Here is a 15,988-nt window from a genome sequence, read left to right on the forward strand (position 1 = left end):
TTAATTGGATCCAGGGTGTGTGTGACGACACTGGGCTGAATGGGTTGCTTGGTGCTGGAAACAACCGACAGCTGATGCAATTAGGAGATTGACAGACTAGATGCAGGTATTATATGCAAAAAGCAACACTGCACTGACTGGGCAGACAGAGGAGAAGCTGAAGGAGGCACGACACACACAACTTTCCACTTGCTTGGCTGGAAGGATGATGCTTGCAATCCATTTCAATTTCATTCTGTTTTTTCATACTGGATTAGAAGGGGTGCACCGGTCCTGGAGGTACTGCAATACCAGGTCAATGCGTGGAGTGGACAGAGCAAGCTCTTTTTCCATCTCCCTGTTCGAAAAATCCATTTAATATATGGTCCCCAGATAGGGGACGTATCAGATATTAAACTGATAAGAACAGATACTACACTTGATCTTAGCCAAAAGGCCGAGAAGCGATAACCTGAAAAGGGTTCGCAGTACAGGCCGATGGTCCCCAATGCAGAGCACTAATGAAGGCAATAGACTACTGTCCCCAGCCCAATACACAGTCCGGGAGGCTTCTTTCTCTCACAAACCGGGGAAAACGTTCACGCGCGTCCTACGCACAGAAGTCACACCAGCATGCTTCTTTTCGTGTTTGCTATCTGCATAGCTCCGCCCACACGCGACTTTTGGACACGCCTTTTCTTCGCACGAAATTCCTGGTGCGGTGCCAAAGCACGCCAAGCAGAAAGCATGATAGGAATAGTAGTGAGTGAAAGGAAAAAAAAAAAAAAAAAAAAAAAAAAAGGATAACCATTGTTGATTGTGATGTCACGGCACCATTGTTGAGTGTTCCATCAGGGCCCTTGTGATGTCATCCAATAGCTGACCTTACTTGACCTCTTTGACCTCTTGACCTGACAAGGCTCTTGTGACACGCGCAGTGTTCCGTCCATTGAACAGACAAGGTAGGTCCAGCTGCATAGGAAGTGCTGGGCTACTTTTTAGCCACTAAGTAATCCAGTTCAAAAGATCCACAAGAGGGAGACACAGGCAAACTTTACTCATTTATTGAAGCACTGCAAAAGCTAAATGGTTACATCCAGCCAACTTGATACAAAAAAGGGTCAATTGCCTGCCAGAGACGACTCAGCAACCCTCCGAGGTGTGCACAACAGGCCCAAATCAAACGTGGAGGAGGGGAGGTCCAAACAATTCATTCAGGTGATAAGCCAATTAACCAATCATCAGTCCTAATTGGATCCAGGGTGTGTGGACGACCTGGGCTGAATGGGTTGCTTGGTGCTGGAAACAACCGACAGCTGATGCAATTAGGAGATTGACAGACTAGATGCAGGTATTATATGCAAAAAGCAACACTGCACTGACTGGGCAGACAGAGGAGAAGCTGAAGGAGGCACGACACACACAACTTTCCACTTGCTTGGCTGGAAGGATGATGCTTGCAATCCATTTCAATTTCATTCTGTTTTTTCATACTGGATTAGAAGGGGTGCACCGGTCCTGGAGGTACTGCAATACCAGGTCAATGCGTGGAGTGGACAGAGCAAGCTCTTTTTCCATCTCCCTGTTCGAAAAATCCATTTAATATATGGTCCCCAGATAGGGGACGTATCAGATATTAAACTGATAAGAACAGATACTACACTTGATCTTAGCCAAAAGGCCGAGAAGCGATAACCTGAAAAGGGTTCGCAGTACAGGCCGATGGTCCCCAATGCAGAGCACTAATGAAGGCAATAGACTACTGTCCCCAGCCCAATACACAGTCCGGGAGGCTTCTTTCTCTCACAAACCGGGGAAAACGTTCACGCGCGTCCTACGCACAGAAGTCACACCAGCATGCTTCTTTTCGTGTTTGCTATCTGCATAGCTCCGCCCACACGCGACTTTTGGACACGCCTTTTCTTCGCACGAAATTCCTGGTGCGGTGCCAAAGCACGCCAAGCAGAAAGCATGATAGGAATAGTAGTGAGTGAAAGGAAAAAAAAAAAAAAAAAAAAAAAAAAAAGGATAACCATTGTTGATTGTGATGTCACGGCACCATTGTTGAGTGTTCCATCAGGGCCCTTGTGATGTCATCCAATAGCTGACCTTACTTGACCTCTTTGACCTCTTGACCTGACAAGGCTCTTGTGACACGCGCAGTGTTCCGTCCATTGAACAGACAAGGTAGGTCCAGCTGCATAGGAAGTGCTGGGCTACTTTTTAGCCACTAAGTAATCCAGTTCAAAAGATCCACAAGAGGGAGACACAGGCAAACTTTACTCATTTATTGAAGCACTGCAAAAGCTAAATGGTTACATCCAGCCAACTTGATACAAAAAAGGGTCAATTGCCTGCCAGAGACGACTCAGCAACCCTCCGAGGTGTGCACAACAGGCCCAAATCAAACGTGGAGGAGGGGAGGTCCAAACAATTCATTCAGGTGATAAGCCAATTAACCAATCATCAGTCCTAATTGGATCCAGGGTGTGTGTGACGACTGGGCTGAATGGGTTGCTTGGTGCTGGAAACAACCGACAGCTGATGCAATTAGGAGATTGACAGACTAGATGCAGGTATTATATGCAAAAAGCAACACTGCACTGACTGGGCAGACAGAGGAGAAGCTGAAGGAGGCACGACACACACAACTTTCCACTTGCTTGGCTGGAAGGATGATGCTTGCAATCCATTTCAATTTCATTCTGTTTTTTCATACTGGATTAGAAGGGGTGCACCGGTCCTGGAGGTACTGCAATACCAGGTCAATGCGTGGAGTGGACAGAGCAAGCTCTTTTTCCATCTCCCTGTTCGAAAAATCCATTTAATATATGGTCCCCAGATAGGGGACGTATCAGATATTAAACTGATAAGAACAGATACTACACTTGATCTTAGCCAAAAGGCCGAGAAGCGATAACCTGAAAAGGGTTCGCAGTACAGGCCGATGGTCCCCAATGCAGAGCACTAATGAAGGCAATAGACTACTGTCCCCAGCCCAATACACAGTCCGGGAGGCTTCTTTCTCTCACAAACCGGGGAAAACGTTCACGCGCGTCCTACGCACAGAAGTCACACCAGCATGCTTCTTTTCGTGTTTGCTATCTGCATAGCTCCGCCCACACGCGACTTTTGGACACGCCTTTTCTTCGCACGAAATTCCTGGTGCGGTGCCAAAGCACGCCAAGCAGAAAGCATGATAGGAATAGTAGTGAGTGAAAGGAAAAAAAAAAAAAAAAAAAAAAAAAAAAAGGATAACCATTGTTGATTGTGATGTCACGGCACCATTGTTGAGTGTTCCATCAGGGCCCTTGTGATGTCATCCAATAGCTGACCTTACTTGACCTCTTTGACCTCTTGACCTGACAAGGCTCTTGTGACACGCGCAGTGTTCCGTCCATTGAACAGACAAGGTAGGTCCAGCTGCATAGGAAGTGCTGGGCTACTTTTTAGCCACTAAGTAATCCAGTTCAAAAGATCCACAAGAGGGAGACACAGGCAAACTTTACTCATTTATTGAAGCACTGCAAAAGCTAAATGGTTACATCCAGCCAACTTGATACAAAAAAGGGTCAATTGCCTGCCAGAGACGACTCAGCAACCCTCCGAGGTGTGCACAACAGGCCCAAATCAAACGTGGAGGAGGGGAGGTCCAAACAATTCATTCAGGTGATAAGCCAATTAACCAATCATCAGTCCTAATTGGATCCAGGGTGTGAGGAGACTGGGCTGAATGGGTTGCTTGGTGCTGGAAACAACCGACAGCTGATGCAATTAGGAGATTGACAGACTAGATGCAGGTATTATATGCAAAAAGCAACACTGCACTGACTGGGCAGACAGAGGAGAAGCTGAAGGAGGCACGACACACACAACTTTCCACTTGCTTGGCTGGAAGGATGATGCTTGCAATCCATTTCAATTTCATTCTGTTTTTTCATACTGGATTAGAAGGGGTGCACCGGTCCTGGAGGTACTGCAATACCAGGTCAATGCGTGGAGTGGACAGAGCAAGCTCTTTTTCCATCTCCCTGTTCGAAAAATCCATTTAATATATGGTCCCCAGATAGGGGACGTATCAGATATTAAACTGATAAGAACAGATACTACACTTGATCTTAGCCAAAAGGCCGAGAAGCGATAACCTGAAAAGGGTTCGCAGTACAGGCCGATGGTCCCCAATGCAGAGCACTAATGAAGGCAATAGACTACTGTCCCCAGCCCAATACACAGTCCGGGAGGCTTCTTTCTCTCACAAACCGGGGAAAACGTTCACGCGCGTCCTACGCACAGAAGTCACACCAGCATGCTTCTTTTCGTGTTTGCTATCTGCATAGCTCCGCCCACACGCGACTTTTGGACACGCCTTTTCTTCGCACGAAATTCCTGGTGCGGTGCCAAAGCACGCCAAGCAGAAAGCATGATAGGAATAGTAGTGAGTGAAAGGAAAAAAAAAAAAAAAAAAAAAAAAAAAAAGGATAACCATTGTTGATTGTGATGTCACGGCACCATTGTTGAGTGTTCCATCAGGGCCCTTGTGATGTCATCCAATAGCTGACCTTACTTGACCTCTTTGACCTCTTGACCTGACAAGGCTCTTGTGACACGCGCAGTGTTCCGTCCATTGAACAGACAAGGTAGGTCCAGCTGCATAGGAAGTGCTGGGCTACTTTTTAGCCACTAAGTAATCCAGTTCAAAAGATCCACAAGAGGGAGACACAGGCAAACTTTACTCATTTATTGAAGCACTGCAAAAGCTAAATGGTTACATCCAGCCAACTTGATACAAAAAAGGGTCAATTGCCTGCCAGAGACGACTCAGCAACCCTCCGAGGTGTGCACAACAGGCCCAAATCAAACGTGGAGGAGGGGAGGTCCAAACAATTCATTCAGGTGATAAGCCAATTAACCAATCATCAGTCCTAATTGGATCCAGGGTGTGAGGAGACTGGGCTGAATGGGTTGCTTGGTGCTGGAAACAACCGACAGCTGATGCAATTAGGAGATTGACAGACTAGATGCAGGTATTATATGCAAAAAGCAACACTGCACTGACTGGGCAGACAGAGGAGAAGCTGAAGGAGGCACGACACACACAACTTTCCACTTGCTTGGCTGGAAGGATGATGCTTGCAATCCATTTCAATTTCATTCTGTTTTTTCATACTGGATTAGAAGGGGTGCACCGGTCCTGGAGGTACTGCAATACCAGGTCAATGCGTGGAGTGGACAGAGCAAGCTCTTTTTCCATCTCCCTGTTCGAAAAATCCATTTAATATATGGTCCCCAGATAGGGGACGTATCAGATATTAAACTGATAAGAACAGATACTACACTTGATCTTAGCCAAAAGGCCGAGAAGCGATAACCTGAAAAGGGTTCGCAGTACAGGCCGATGGTCCCCAATGCAGAGCACTAATGAAGGCAATAGACTACTGTCCCCAGCCCAATACACAGTCCGGGAGGCTTCTTTCTCTCACAAACCGGGGAAAACGTTCACGCGCGTCCTACGCACAGAAGTCACACCAGCATGCTTCTTTTCGTGTTTGCTATCTGCATAGCTCCGCCCACACGCGACTTTTGGACACGCCTTTTCTTCGCACGAAATTCCTGGTGCGGTGCCAAAGCACGCCAAGCAGAAAGCATGATAGGAATAGTAGTGAGTGAAAGGAAAAAAAAAAAAAAAAAAAAAAAAAAAAAGGATAACCATTGTTGATTGTGATGTCACGGCACCATTGTTGAGTGTTCCATCAGGGCCCTTGTGATGTCATCCAATAGCTGACCTTACTTGACCTCTTTGACCTCTTGACCTGACAAGGCTCTTGTGACACGCGCAGTGTTCCGTCCATTGAACAGACAAGGTAGGTCCAGCTGCATAGGAAGTGCTGGGCTACTTTTTAGCCACTAAGTAATCCAGTTCAAAAGATCCACAAGAGGGAGACACAGGCAAACTTTACTCATTTATTGAAGCACTGCAAAAGCTAAATGGTTACATCCAGCCAACTTGATACAAAAAAGGGTCAATTGCCTGCCAGAGACGACTCAGCAACCCTCCGAGGTGTGCACAACAGGCCCAAATCAAACGTGGAGGAGGGGAGGTCCAAACAATTCATTCAGGTGATAAGCCAATTAACCAATCATCAGTCCTAATTGGATCCAGGGTGTGAGGAGACTGGGCTGAATGGGTTGCTTGGTGCTGGAAACAACCGACAGCTGATGCAATTAGGAGATTGACAGACTAGATGCAGGTATTATATGCAAAAAGCAACACTGCACTGACTGGGCAGACAGAGGAGAAGCTGAAGGAGGCACGACACACACAACTTTCCACTTGCTTGGCTGGAAGGATGATGCTTGCAATCCATTTCAATTTCATTCTGTTTTTTCATACTGGATTAGAAGGGGTGCACCGGTCCTGGAGGTACTGCAATACCAGGTCAATGCGTGGAGTGGACAGAGCAAGCTCTTTTTCCATCTCCCTGTTCGAAAAATCCATTTAATATATGGTCCCCAGATAGGGGACGTATCAGATATTAAACTGATAAGAACAGATTTTTTTTTTTTTTTTTTTTTTTTTTTTTTTTTTTTTTTTTTTTTTTTTTACCCCCAAACGGGGACGTCATAATTTTTATTAAAACATATTTACATAAAAATACAAATTAACGTTTTTTTTTTTTTTTTTTAAACAAACAAACAAAACATATCAACTCAAAACCAATCTGGGTTAGCACCATCTTTCCATGCATAATATGACATAAGCAACAGACTACGTCTATCAAACTCCGTATTTTCTGTAACTATATCTGGAATTTTTATTTGATCATATGGATGAACCTTAGCACGCTGAAAAAATCTCACTTTGTCAGCTATTATAGATTTCCTAACATATGCAAATAAGGCCTGTAATTTGACCCCCGATTTCTGTGCACTTTCTATTTCTGACCATACTCTCTGACTATGTACTTCCTCCTCTGAACCTCTCTCAAAAGGATTTTTAGGTTTTTCCACCACTTTCATACTTTCTGATTTTTCCTTTTCTACTGTATCCATTTTTCCTCCTGACTCCTTTCTTGCTCTTACCTCTATCTTATTCTCTTTAACTGTCCTTCTTATTTTTGACTCCTCAGCAGCTTCTGTCTCCTCCACTCCTTTGCGCTTTCCCCTCACCTCTCCACCTCCCTCCCCCTTTTTCTTTTGGGGGCAAGAAGCGTAGACGTGACCAATTTTACCACATAAATAGCATTTCTTTTTTTCTTTACAATTTTCATAACTATGACCTATACATTGACAGTTAGCACAATATTGTTCAGTACAATCATCTTTTATGTGTCCATATTGCTTGCAATTACGACAAAAATCAGTCATGCCATTAAAAAATAAATCACCATTAATTTTTCCAATTTTAAATCTCCCAGGTGGGAAGATTAATTCCCCTTCCTCCTTTTCATGCAACAAAACTTCAAATTTCCACTTCATAGTCCATATACCAAATTGGTTATACACTTTACCCATTGGGATAACTTTATCACAATACCTTAATAAAAAGGAAATAATATCTTCTTGTAACACGTAAGGACTATACATAAGTACTGTTACCAGTCTCTTTTTCCTCGGAAAATGCGGTAATACCGCCACGCCCTCCAAGATTGGGCTTAACTTGCAAAGTTCAAGTTTCTTGAGTACTCCGGTACAAACTTCTTCCGTAATGAGGATCACATCATAAGACCCTCTTTTATGAAAGTCCAATATAGCCAAAATCAGCTCCTTTCGGATGCCAAACAGTCCCACCAAGATATCCTCAACAAGGAAAGTAAGTCCTTTCTCCTTTTTCTGTGAGTCTTGTAGCAGGAAACGGATTCCATTTCTTATCCGCTGGTACGTAGGCACTTCTCCCGGACCAAAGCTGTCATCATCAGGATCAGGAACTCCTCCTCCGTCTGGATTCGGGACCTCCATCTCCATCTCCAATGGTACGCCAGGCAAAACCGGAACTGACACAGTGCCCTTCACCCACTACCGAGGCAGCAGGCAGGTAAGGTGATCGCTCCTCGTTGCCCAGGGACTAAGCCGACTGCCCAATAGCAGCAGGGGGGTGAAGTCCGAGCTATGAACTCAGACGATCCCCCCAGGCCGAGCAGCCGGGTACCCCAGGCACCTTCTGACCAAGACCCAATGTATCCCTACACTTGATCTTAGCCAAAAGGCCGAGAAGCGATAACCTGAAAAGGGTTCGCAGTACAGGCCGATGGTCCCCAATGCAGAGCACTAATGAAGGCAATAGACTACTGTCCCCAGCCCAATACACAGTCCGGGAGGCTTCTTTCTCTCACAAACCGGGGAAAACGTTCACGCGCGTCCTACGCACAGAAGTCACACCAGCATGCTTCTTTTCGTGTTTGCTATCTGCATAGCTCCGCCCACACGCGACTTTTGGACACGCCTTTTCTTCGCACGAAATTCCTGGTGCGGTGCCAAAGCACGCCAAGCAGAAAGCATGATAGGAATAGTAGTGAGTGAAAGGAAAAAAAAAAAAAAAAAAAAAAGGATAACCATTGTTGATTGTGATGTCACGGCACCATTGTTGAGTGTTCCATCAGGGCCCTTGTGATGTCATCCAATAGCTGACCTTACTTGACCTCTTTGACCTCTTGACCTGACAAGGCTCTTGTGACACGCGCAGTGTTCCGTCCATTGAACAGACAAGGTAGGTCCAGCTGCATAGGAAGTGCTGGGCTACTTTTTAGCCACTAAGTAATCCAGTTCAAAAGATCCACAAGAGGGAGACACAGGCAAACTTTACTCATTTATTGAAGCACTGCAAAAGCTAAATGGTTACATCCAGCCAACTTGATACAAAAAAGGGTCAATTGCCTGCCAGAGACGACTCAGCAACCCTCCGAGGTGTGCACAACAGGCCCAAATCAAACGTGGAGGAGGGGAGGTCCAAACAATTCATTCAGGTGATAAGCCAATTAACCAATCATCAGTCTTAATTGGATCCAGGGTGTGTGTGACGACACTGGGGCTGAATGGGTTGCTTGGTGCTGGAAACAACCGACAGCTGATGCAATTAGGAGATTGACAGACTAGATGCAGGTATTATATGCAAAAAGCAACACTGCACTGACTGGGCAGACAGAGGAGAAGCTGAAGGAGGCACGACACACACAACTTTCCACTTGCTTGGCTGGAAGGATGATGCTTGCAATCCATTTCAATTTCATTCTGTTTTTTCATACTGGATTAGAAGGGGTGCACCGGTCCTGGAGGTACTGCAATACCAGGTCAATGCGTGGAGTGGACAGAGCAAGCTCTTTTTCCATCTCCCTGTTCGAAAAATCCATTTAATATATGGTCCCCAGATAGGGGACGTATCAGATATTAAACTGATAAGAACAGATACTACACTTGATCTTAGCCAAAAGGCCGAGAAGCGATAACCTGAAAAGGGTTCGCAGTACAGGCCGATGGTCCCCAATGCAGAGCACTAATGAAGGCAATAGACTACTGTCCCCAGCCCAATACACAGTCCGGGAGGCTTCTTTCTCTCACAAACCGGGGAAAACGTTCACGCGCGTCCTACGCACAGAAGTCACACCAGCATGCTTCTTTTCGTGTTTGCTATCTGCATAGCTCCGCCCACACGCGACTTTTGGACACGCCTTTTCTTCGCACGAAATTCCTGGTGCGGTGCCAAAGCACGCCAAGCAGAAAGCATGATAGGAATAGTAGTGAGTGAAAGGAAAAAAAAAAAAAAAAAAAAAAGGATAACCATTGTTGATTGTGATGTCACGGCACCATTGTTGAGTGTTCCATCAGGGCCCTTGTGATGTCATCCAATAGCTGACCTTACTTGACCTCTTTGACCTCTTGACCTGACAAGGCTCTTGTGACACGCGCAGTGTTCCGTCCATTGAACAGACAAGGTAGGTCCAGCTGCATAGGAAGTGCTGGGCTACTTTTTAGCCACTAAGTAATCCAGTTCAAAAGATCCACAAGAGGGAGACACAGGCAAACTTTACTCATTTATTGAAGCACTGCAAAAGCTAAATGGTTACATCCAGCCAACTTGATACAAAAAAGGGTCAATTGCCTGCCAGAGACGACTCAGCAACCCTCCGAGGTGTGCACAACAGGCCCAAATCAAACGTGGAGGAGGGGAGGTCCAAACAATTCATTCAGGTGATAAGCCAATTAACCAATCATCAGTCTTAATTGGATCCAGGGTGTGTGTGACGACACTGGGGCTGAATGGGTTGCTTGGTGCTGGAAACAACCGACAGCTGATGCAATTAGGAGATTGACAGACTAGATGCAGGTATTATATGCAAAAAGCAACACTGCACTGACTGGGCAGACAGAGGAGAAGCTGAAGGAGGCACGACACACACAACTTTCCACTTGCTTGGCTGGAAGGATGATGCTTGCAATCCATTTCAATTTCATTCTGTTTTTTCATACTGGATTAGAAGGGGTGCACCGGTCCTGGAGGTACTGCAATACCAGGTCAATGCGTGGAGTGGACAGAGCAAGCTCTTTTTCCATCTCCCTGTTCGAAAAATCCATTTAATATATGGTCCCCAGATAGGGGACGTATCAGATATTAAACTGATAAGAACAGATTTTTTTTTTTTTTTTTTTTTTTTTTGTACCACTCAGGGTAAGTATCAAATTGCTCTTATTTTCTTTTCTCTTATACCCGCATCATCAAGCATAATTTGAGACTACTCATCATCATGGTCCTCTTTTTTTTTTTTTTTCATCTTTTTATATTTTTATTACAAGTATATCAAACCAACCACCTAAACCAAAAACCTCCACTTCTTATGTTTCCAAATTCCCTCACTATCCTCACCATCACCATATTCTCTATCCCAACGATAAATAATATATAACCTAGATAGAATTAAAGCCACACATTCTTCTGCAGACACTGACTCTCTTTTAAACACCAATAAATTCCTCACATCCCACAAACCCTCCATCACGCATACCATAATGAACCACAATAATCTCACATTTTTCTTCCCCCTTGCTCCAACACCAAACAACGCCACCCTCCAATCCATATGTTTTACTCCAGTTAATTCTTTAACTATACCTCCCATCCCTTTCCATACTTGCTGTGCATATGTACAATCCCACCCTAAATGTCTCACACTCTCATCCGCACCACATCCCTCTCTTGGACACATCGCAGAATTAACTAAATCTCTTTTTTTCTGAATTTCTCTGACCGGCAAGATATTTTGCAAACTCATCCATACTATATCTTTTTGTCTGTTAGACACACCTTTCACTGACAGTTTCTTCCATACCTCCACAGCATCTTTTGCTCTCAAACCCAAAATATCGCAAGCTACTTCATTCTTACATATCTCATTCATTACTATCTTCCTATTCCTAAAATCATCCATTTTAATCATAAACAAATCATATTTTCTGACAAATTTCTCTACCATCCCATACCATTCTGGACACTTAAAAGCCACCGGCACTCTAGCATCTCTTTTCCTCCATCTTAATCCATACAGCATCCATCCTGCCATATATCTCATCATACATGCACACTTATTCCCACTCTTATCTAATGACACAAACATCTTCACATATGATACCTTCAAATAAATCTCCAAATTTGGAAACCCCAGACCTCCTTTCTCTCCAACCTTATATACAGACTCTCGCTTCAATTTCTCCATCCTACTGCCCCACAAAAAAGTAAACATCATTTTTTCCATCTTCCTTACTTTCATCACATTCACTGGAAAAATAGCAAACACAAACCATACTAACGGTATAATAACCGATTTCACAATCAAAATTTTCCCTGTCAAACTTAATTCTCTCAGTCTCCAAAAATTCATTTTCCTTTCAATCTTTTTCCCACACTCATCCCAACTTTCATTTCCTTTCAGATCATCATTAAACAATACACCTAGCACTTTCATTGCCCCTTCTTCATACTTAACACCCTCCATTCTTATCCTACTATCTCCAAAGCATTTAAACGAGCACTTATTCCAGTTAACTTAAAACCCAGACGCTCCACAAAAAAGATCCAAAATTAACTTACCTCTCCTCATTGCAGCTACACTATCATTTACAATTATCACATCATCCATATAACTCAGTATATTCACATATTTGCCCCCACTTCCCGGAACTAACATACCTCTCATAATTTTATCTTTTCTAACCAAACACATCAGAACTTCTATCACACTTATGAACAATACAGGAGACATTGGACATCCTTGCCTAACACCCGACTTTACCCAAATTCTTTTACTCAAATGCCCATTCACCAAAAATTCACTACACACTCCTCCATATAAACTCCTCACACACTTCAAAAAAGACTCCGGATACCCCATTTTTTTCAAGACCTCAAACATAAACACATGCGACACACGGTCAAACGCTTTCTCAAAATCAATCGACAAAACCATACACTTCTGCTTTCTTTCTTTACAATCTCCAATCACATCTCTCAACAGTATCAAATTATCAGTCATTCTCCTCCCAGGAACAGCACATACCTGATCCTCTCTTACCACTTTCCCAACTACATCCCGCATACGATTTGCTAAAAATTTACTAAATACCTTATAGTCTGAATTTAACAAAGTAATAGGGCGCCAATTTTCTACTCTCTTTTTCTCACCTTTCTTATAGATCAGGACAACCACACCTTCTTTCATTGTCTCACCCACAACTCCCTTCTGCCACATATATTTGCATACTTCAAAAACATCCTCCCCCATCCATTCCCAAGCTTTCACATACAACTCAACAGGTATACCATCTTTCCCTGGTGTCTTATTCTTCCTAGCTTCAAAAATAATTTTCCTTATTTCCTCCACAGTCATTTCACTACCTATCTTCTCAGCATCTTCTATACTTATTGTATCATCCAGACATCCTACAATTTCTCTCATTAATCTTTTATCCACCCATTTTTTATCATACAATACCGTAAAAAAATCCTCAACTTCTTTTATAACTTCTATTCCACTTACAGACTGCCCTTCTTCATTCATTATCTCATTCATATCCTCTTTCTTCCCGCATACTTTTTTAAAGAAAAACCTAGTACACTTCTCATTTTCCTCCAAACATTCTACTTTTGAACGGAAAATTATTTCTTTCCCCTTTCTTTCCATTATCTCTTTCATTTCTTTCCTAACTTTACTCATTAAATCACTTACATTTATACCTAATCCACTCAATTTTTTTAACCACTCTATCCTCATATTTAATTTTTTATGCTCATCTCTCAACATCCTCGCCTTTTTACAGCCCCATCTCCTAAAGAAAATTTTAACCTTTTTTTTCATCCAATCCCACCACCCTAAAACATTCACAAAACAATCTTTCTGTTTCTTCCATTCCATATATTCTATTTTGAACAAATCCATTATCCCTTCATCATTCAATAAATTAACATTCAATTTCCAAACCCCCCCCCCATGCATACTTTTAACATTACCTTCCACACAAGCTTTCAACAACATATGATCTGAAAAAAGGATATCTTCCTGCACATATTTCACACACTTAATATTCCTTGAGACAAACATAAAATCTATTCTGGATTCTATTTTCCCTTTATCTGACTTGTATGTACTTGGTGGAGGTTTTCCGGACATCTTTATTGACACATCTAAAAGAGAAAAGTCACTAATTAATTGTTGCAGCTTGTTTCCTGATATATCTTTTTTTTCACCCTCTATCACACAATTGAAATCACCCATCAACATCGTATCCATTCTTCCCAACAAGAACACATTCAATTTTTCTAATACACTCACACGTTCTTCTTTTTTGGTTGAACCATATACATTAATTACTCTAAATTTCCATTCTCCATACTTAATTATTACTAACACACATCTTCCAGGTTCCACCACAGTGTATGACTCCACCCTCATTCTTTTATTTTTTAGCAAAATCCCTACACCCGTATTCCTATTCCCTAATGACCCTGACCAGATCGACTCTCCATATTCCCATTCCTTTTTAGATAAATCTTCAGATATTCCACACTCCTGCAGGCATAGGATATCTGCATCTAAGTTCTTTAAATAGTCAAAAATTGCCATCCTCCTTGCTTTCGATGTTAGCATTCGCACATTCAAGGATATGATATTACATCCAATTTTCCCTTCCATACATTAATTTTTTGGAGGGTATAATTCCCTTGTCCCCATATTGCCCTCATCCTATTCCTCCTGCTGGCTGGAAGCCGTAACCGTAAACCTCTGGCACTTCGGTTGTTATTTCTCCTCCTCTCATTCCTCTCTCTCCTATCCCTAAAAAAGCCTGGTCATTGGCTTCACCAGAGACTGGATAAGTTCTGTCATCTCTTGGACTTTCCATATCTTCAAAAGGAAGAGCCAATCTAGGCCTTTTAACAGACAAATCCAGAGTATGTTCTTCTGAACTCTTTGCCTTAGTGAAATCTCCTTGACCTCCAGCTTCGCTTCCCTCCTGTATCTCACTCCAATTAAGTACTGGTGGGTCAGATAAGGGAAACTCTGCTTCGCCATCTCCCTGCAAACCAGTCTCCATATCTGAAGGTGGTTGGAGCTCATCCAAAACACCCGCTATGAAATTTTCAACGGACTCCTTCTGTCCGTCTGGGTCAACCTCAATTGGTTCTTGACTCCTTTCTGGGACCGGGTCATTCCTTTTATCTGCCTTTTTTGGCCAAGACCTAGCGGCTTCAGAATAAGTCTTATGTTTCGGTCTAGTATTCATAGGACATAATCTGAACAAATGTCCTTCCTGGCCACAGACATTGCATACTGGAGGACTGTCGCATACCCTCGCCACATGTCCCTCTTTATTACACTTCTCGCATCTGGCCGAGGGTGCCACACACTCCTCCATTGTATGACCATACGTTCTGCAACGTCTGCAGAAGTATGAATTTCCCGGAAAGAACAAGAAACCTCTGTCCCTTCCAATGGCAAAGTTTGCCGGTGGGTAACAAAACCCACTAGGACTTGTAAGGTCTGGCTTGAACTTCACAAAAAATTTGTGCTTTCCAGTCCATAGTCCTTCAGAACTTACTACCTTATGTGCATATTTTATTTGTTCACAATATCGTGACAAAAAGACTTGAATGTTACTCACAGGCACAAAAGGATTATAAAGAAAAACAACCAAAGGAACATCATCACCATAAAGAATTGTGAAGGTAACCCCATCATATTCTGGATCATTTTCCAATTTTCTTAGAAAAACAAGGAGATTGTGGCATGAAGCAATATGTTCAAAAATTAAAGTAAATTTTCCTCTTCTAAGGTCCTGCAAGCATAAAATTTCATCTTTGCTTACATGCAAGGCTTTAAACAATACCTCTTTGACGAGAAATTCTGTAGTAAATTTTTCCTTCTTCGCATCTTCAATTTCGATAGAAAAACCGTTCTTGACCCGGTATTCTCCGGTCCCAGCTGCGCGGATGGTGACACCCATGATCGCCTCCTCGACCTCAGCCCTGGCTACGTCCGGGCATGCCTTGATCGTAGCCAAAAGGCCGAGAAGCGATAACCTGAAAAGGGTTCGCAGTACAGGCCGATGGTCCCCAATGCAGAGCACTAATGAAGGCAATAGACTACTGTCCCCAGCCCAATACACAGTCCGGGAGGCTTCTTTCTCTCACAAACCGGGGAAAACGTTCACGCGCGTCCTACGCACAGAAGTCACACCAGCATGCTTCTTTTCGTGTTTGCTATCTGCATAGCTCCGCCCACACGCGACTTTTGGACACGCCTTTTCTTCGCACGAAATTCCTGGTGCGGTGCCAAAGCACGCCAAGCAGAAAGAATGATAGGAATAGTAGTGAGTGAAAGGAAAAAAAAAAAAAAAAAAAAAGGATAACCATTGTTGATTGTGATGTCACGGCACCATTGTTGAGTGTTCCATCAGGGCCCTTGTGATGTCATCCAATAGCTGACCTTACTTGACCTCTTTGACCTCTTGACCTGACAAGGCTCTTGTG

General features: G+C 43.3%; 7 non-coding genes and 1 pseudogene across 7 annotated transcripts; all 8 read right to left on the minus strand.

The window, feature by feature from the left end:
• Positions 1-257: 257 nt before the first annotated feature.
• Positions 258-448, minus strand: LOC121006226. Its single transcript, XR_005780090.1, has one exon. It is a non-coding gene; the product is annotated as a U2 spliceosomal RNA (small nuclear RNA).
• Positions 449-1,481: 1,033 nt separating this feature from the next.
• Positions 1,482-1,672, minus strand: LOC121006227. Its single transcript, XR_005780091.1, has one exon. It is a non-coding gene; the product is annotated as a U2 spliceosomal RNA (small nuclear RNA).
• A 1,034-nt stretch (positions 1,673-2,706) lies between these two features.
• On the minus strand, positions 2,707-2,897 carry LOC121006228. The gene has a single exon (XR_005780092.1). It is a non-coding gene; the product is annotated as a U2 spliceosomal RNA (small nuclear RNA).
• Positions 2,898-3,930: 1,033 nt separating this feature from the next.
• On the minus strand, positions 3,931-4,121 carry LOC121006229. The gene has a single exon (XR_005780093.1). It is a non-coding gene; the product is annotated as a U2 spliceosomal RNA (small nuclear RNA).
• A 1,033-nt stretch (positions 4,122-5,154) lies between these two features.
• On the minus strand, positions 5,155-5,345 carry LOC121006230. Its single transcript, XR_005780094.1, has one exon. It is a non-coding gene; the product is annotated as a U2 spliceosomal RNA (small nuclear RNA).
• A 1,033-nt stretch (positions 5,346-6,378) lies between these two features.
• On the minus strand, positions 6,379-6,597 carry LOC121006480 (annotated as a pseudogene).
• A 2,629-nt stretch (positions 6,598-9,226) lies between these two features.
• LOC121006231 lies at positions 9,227-9,417 on the minus strand. The gene has a single exon (XR_005780095.1). It is a non-coding gene; the product is annotated as a U2 spliceosomal RNA (small nuclear RNA).
• Positions 9,418-10,448: 1,031 nt separating this feature from the next.
• LOC121006463 lies at positions 10,449-10,643 on the minus strand. Its single transcript, XR_005780290.1, has one exon. It is a non-coding gene; the product is annotated as a U2 spliceosomal RNA (small nuclear RNA).
• Positions 10,644-15,988: the final 5,345 nt, after the last annotated feature.

Source organism: Bufo bufo, chromosome 6, assembly GCF_905171765.1.
Source record: "Bufo bufo chromosome 6, aBufBuf1.1, whole genome shotgun sequence".
In the NCBI taxonomy this organism is placed as follows: Eukaryota; Metazoa; Chordata; class Amphibia; order Anura; family Bufonidae; genus Bufo; species Bufo bufo.